This window comes from Cupressus sempervirens, chromosome 5 (genome assembly GCF_028749045.1).
Source record: "Cupressus sempervirens isolate cs-2001-9-10 chromosome 5, ASM2874904v1, whole genome shotgun sequence".
In the NCBI taxonomy this organism is placed as follows: domain Eukaryota; kingdom Viridiplantae; phylum Streptophyta; class Pinopsida; order Cupressales; family Cupressaceae; genus Cupressus; species Cupressus sempervirens.
Window position 1 is genome coordinate 768,265,650 of NC_143122.1, and position 5,363 is coordinate 768,271,012.

Genomic DNA, 5,363 nt, shown 5'->3' on the forward strand with positions numbered 1-5,363 from the left:
ACTTTCTTGATATTCATGTTCCTATGTACTCTAAAGCACGTATATGTAATAATGTCATGTTGTAGATACAAGTACAAACTGACAAAGTTGCGCTAGAGGTGGCTCACCTGCAGGAGCTACTTGCTCACTAGGGAAATGCCCCTTGTACGGTTACCTGAGTGCCTTTGGATGTTTTGTCCGGTGACCGCACTCCTCCTCGCGATCGTCGATGAGGTCGTAGCAGACCTACTCGCTGCTCATAAACCCCCAAGTCGCAACCTCATCACTGCTCTCCTAATGGTGGTTTTCGTGGCCATCGCCACTTGGCCTCGCCTCCTCAGAGGTTGGGCTCGGGTTGGTCCCCGATGGCTCCCCTTGCTGCCACTGATGCGAGTTGGTCATCTGCTCATTGTGACCCCAAGTGGGCTTTACCTTAGTTGGATTTAGCCATTTCTCCTCCCAGGGCTGAGGAAGATAGAGAAAATGATGCTACTAAAGATGTTGCTAATGCTGACGCTGATGGTTGGGCTCCCCCTGAGCCAGCCACTAACCCCAAGGATTTTAGGGGCTCTGATGATAAAGACCCTCCTTCGGCTAGCACTGCTCTTATAACCTAAAGGCTTTATATTTTTACTTATATATGTTTTTTGATGAATAGTTAATCTCCAACCTTGAGCTATTTGAAATCGTAAGGTGATCTTATATCCCCCGACGCCTTTTTGTGAATATATATATATTTAAATTTTAATTAATGGAAAAGATCTATTCATTTAAAAAAATCAACCAACTTAAATTAATTAAAAAGTAACAATTATTTTTCCTTAAATTTAAGATACAATTTAATATAAAGAGATGCCATCTAAGTATTATTCCGAAAGTTTTCTCTACATCGGACCAGGATAATTGATGGGCTTTCCCTTCAATGCCACCAACAGATTACCCAGCTGTATCATAATTGTCTTTCTCCGCTCAAATTCAGGCTTATCTGCATCTGTATCACCATTTGCTCTTTGTGCTATGTTCGCGGGCAAAGAGATTGCTATGCATTCTAGGGGTTTTTTTTGCAGAAATGGCGGAAATTCAGTTGGTCAATGGTGGAGTTTAAGTGGTCAATGGAAAAAAGAGTTTGGGCCAGATTGCAATAGAATGGGGTTTCCTGCAGAAATGCTGTAAGATGCCACTCTTATTGATGACTTATTCTCCATCATTAACTAACGTCTTCATGCCTTTGCCGGCCAAAACGACAGAGTATGAACTACTTCTCGCTGTCTGCTATTTAATTTTTTGTTTGCGATAAACGCATATGGAATTTAGATATAAACCGTAGAAAATTTTGCAGACCCCACAAAATAGTTCTACGCAGCCGTAAGTTTAATTCTAATTCAAACTTAGATGCACTGGTTAGGGTTTTTTAAAGCTTTCCAATCAATCTGTTTGATTTGCAATTCCTGGATTTATCCTCTTCCCTAAATTTTCTAGCATTCAACCCACATTGGACCACTCAAATCGTTACTCTCTTTATGTATGGACGAATGTCGTCGGCTTATTTTTTTGCCAGATAACTTGGTCGTTCTATTCACTTTGTAAATGTTTTCTTTGATAATTTTGAGAACCTGCTTGTATTACATAAAAGATTTCACATTGTATCTGCTTTGAAGCATCTTGTTTTGATTGGCTGTTCTAACCTAGAGAGCCTTCCATAGTCATTTAGCTAGTTCAAGTCTTTGGAATTTCTCGCCATGAGTGGTTACCACAACTTGAAGACATACAGATTCACCAGCTGTATCATAGTATCTTCCTCTTTATGTTGCATTCAAGTTCAGACCTACCTCCATACCTCTACACTCCCGCAATTTATCCTTCTACATTTCTGTAGAGTCAACCCTCCCAAAATATTTTGGCCTTTCGTTACACTTATATCGTCGATCTTGTTTGCACTCTTTTGCAACATGGACCCGTTGTTGCTCTGTGTTTTATTCCTTGGAAAATGAGATTGCAGGGATTTGGGGTTTCTTGCAGGAATAGTGCAAGTTGTCACTCATCTTGACCAGCATCTTCAAGCCATCACCGCTAAAAGTCACAGAGTGGGAACAATTTGAGTCCATCTTCTGTTAAATTTTTTGTTTGTAATAAATCCTATTGGAAAATAAATTTCAACTTTAATTTTTTTTGCAGGCCTAACAGAAACACTAAATCACAGAAAATGTGCATTTCCTTAAGTTTGTTTCTTATACAAACTTAATATGCAGTGGTCGGGGTCCCATCAATCTTTGGCCAACTAGAATATCTCTACTTTATTGGACCCAGGTAGACTGGAGAATATCGAAAACCTATGTGGTTTGATATTATTGGATTTATCCTATTGCCCTAAAGTGGCCAGCCTTAAAAACACTCTATGACAGCTCAAATCTTTACTCTCTTTATTCATAGATAAATGCAGCAAGTTCACCTTTTTGCTAGATAACCTGGGCAATCTATCCACTTTGCAAATGTCTTTTTTTTAAAACTATTGTGAGAACCTGATTGTATTACCTAAAAAGCTTTGGCAATCTTATCTGTTTTGAAGTATCTGGTTTTGATTGGCTGTCCAAGCTTAGAAAGCCATCCGGATTCATTTTGGCGAGCTCAAGTGTTTGAAATTTCTGGCCATTGGTGGCTGGAGCAACTTCAAGACACTTAATGGTTGTTTCAGAGCCTTCATTCATGGCACTGAAATCATCATTTTGTGAATCACTGGATGAAGGGGCAGTGGACATCTTTACTGTTCCCAACTTTGATGGAACACAGTCACTGATTCAATGCTGAGAAATACGATACCATTACACTTGATTTTCGTTTCATTTCTCATCATGATATGAATTGTTGCCACTGTTGAGCATGTGCTAGTTGATGGTGGAAGCAAAGTTCAGATTTGTGGGCGTGGAGGGTGATTGTGGGCAACTGGTAGAGTTGTCTTGATCTTATTTTTCAGGGGAAGAAGAAAAGTAAGTGGAGACTAGTGTATTCTTGACAATATGCGATCTATCTTTTGACTCCAATAGCAGTGCTCTACAAATAGTGCAGAAGGAGACAAAGAAGAGTGGAGACAAGCCATGGTAGGTGAGAGTTCCAGATAGTGTGTACGGAGGCAGGGGATTCACTAGAAAAGGGTGATGGTGGGCAACTGTTAAGAGTGGTCTTGCTCTGGTTTAGCAGGGGAAGACGAAGAAGTGGAAGTCCCTGCACAACATGTGATCCATCTTTCGACTGCAATAACAATGCTTCACAAGTTGTGAAGAAAGAAATAGAAAGGTGAATGGAGGGTAGGAAAATGTTCCCAAATCTACGGGGGGAGGGCATTCACAGGGCAATAGTGAAGAGCACATCCGCCAAACTCTGCTGAAGCTTTTACCCAACAGCACCAGGGCTTACGTGCCGGCCAACAGTAGAAAAAACCAACTATTTATATTCGCTTGTTGTAGCCAATTCGAACCTAAGTTGAGGTTTGCAATCTGTTCTTTATGCGCATGTATATTTCAATTAGCAGTTGAAATGCAGAATACCAGAAGATGGGCAGAATTTCGAAGTGAATGTTTTCCAAATAGTTTCGAAGAGACTGATAGATCGGGAAGGTGGATTCAGCATTCTCTTCTTCTTTTTAGATTTCATTCATTTTGAGATAATTTGCTGTTGATTGATTCTTAATTTCTTACACAGATGAGGAGCACTACATTTTTTTCTCATATTCACAGATAGGGAAAGTTGAGCAATTCTTCTCACGGATTACAGCTTGTTCACAAGGAAAAACTAGTGTAATCTATCAATGACATGGGATTGATACATTGATTAAAACACTGTTGGAGTTGTTTAGGTTTGGACTTTAATTTTATGTTTGTCGTCTGATGGGGTTTCTGTTTAGATTTTCAGTGTTCCTTATTTAGATTTTTACTTTTAATGATATATTCAGAGAGAGTGATCTAAAACATCAATAAGAGACAGTTGAATCGAGAAACAATTTAATAGCAATTTAAATAGAAATATTCCAAAGTTTAAGTTGTAATATCAGAATTTAATTAATAATACAAATAATTAGATAACTTTTTTTTCAAATTGAATAAAAATAATAATAAGTTACATAAGAAGACAATCAAAGAATTCACAAAATAAGGTTGGAGCAGATTATAAATTACAAAGATTATAACAGTTCAAGACTACGCATCATAAGGTATGACAAATACATATGGTATAAATTGTAGCAGCATTACAAGTTAAGTCTAATCTTAAGTATTGCTGCAACAGTTAAAATATATAAAATATTAAAAGTTATAGTTAAAATACTAATTATCTCATAGTAAAACCTGAATATCAATAAGAGCTTACGATATTCCATGATAACGTGAATATCAACTTTTGTTGACGTTGATTTGAACATAAGGTATCATAACTGTCAAGTTGTAAACTTGTAGCAGCTTGATTTTGATTATGTTTAAGTGATTGTTTGTTTTTAATTGTTCTTTAGATCTTTTTTGCAATTGAGATCGCAAAAGAGTAGTTTGAAAAATATGGTATGTAAAATCATAGCACTTTACCTCTTATATGAATATGATGGTTTAAAAACATAGCCACACACCTACTTTTTCAAGAAAAATTTTCATTTCTTGATGGTCCTTGCATAGTCTCAGAATGTATGTTTAAGACTTTGTTTTGGTAACAAAATGGGTATTTATCTGATTGAATTCTCATGCTCTTTAATCTGTCTCTAATAAGGAGTTCAAAATGTAAAATTTTCCAAGCAAAAATATAGGCATTACGATGATGATGGGTCACGTAGTGTGATCCAAAATGTTGATGCTAAAAAATATACAAAATCAAATCTAGAAATGAACTTGCTTTACAAATGGATTGTGGAAATTCGATAATGTTAATCTAGGCATTAGTTTCAACTTTAGACTTTGAGATTTGAGCACTTAATTTTCTCCAAGTGCTCTTTGGAAATTTACATTTCTATTTTTTTTAAAGCCTTTTCTTTAAGAAAAATGCAAGTAAAAGATTTATATATGTTTCTTATAGAAAAAAAACCGAAAAAAATGCTTTGCCAACCAACAACATTCCTTGGAAAAATTCCATTTTAAAAGGGTGCAAATTGTAATAGACATATCGATAGAGACCAAGTATTTAACAAAAATGATAAATCCTTTGAGCTTATTATCTAGTCAAAACTTTCTATTGATGTTTAATGATTGATCCCAATCCATGTAGGCAAAATCCTCCAAATCTTAAAAATGTTGGATACCTCTGTTGAATAAAAGATGGGCATGTCTTAGAAAGGATACAAGAGCTTGTCTATGTTATTGGATCAACCCATTCCACCAAATAGAAGAGGAACCAAAACTAAGATCATGTAG

At 36.5% G+C, this 5,363-nt stretch overlaps 1 long non-coding RNA gene across 1 annotated transcript; it reads left to right on the top strand.

Annotated features, from left to right (window-relative positions):
* The first annotated feature begins 884 nt into the window (after positions 1 to 884).
* LOC149558165 (uncharacterized) lies at positions 885 to 3,859 on the top strand. Its single transcript, XR_016364994.1, has 2 exons — positions 885 to 1,227; positions 2,155 to 3,859. It is a non-coding gene; the product is annotated as an uncharacterized LOC149558165 (long non-coding RNA).
* The last annotated feature ends 1,504 nt before the right edge of the window (positions 3,860 to 5,363 follow it).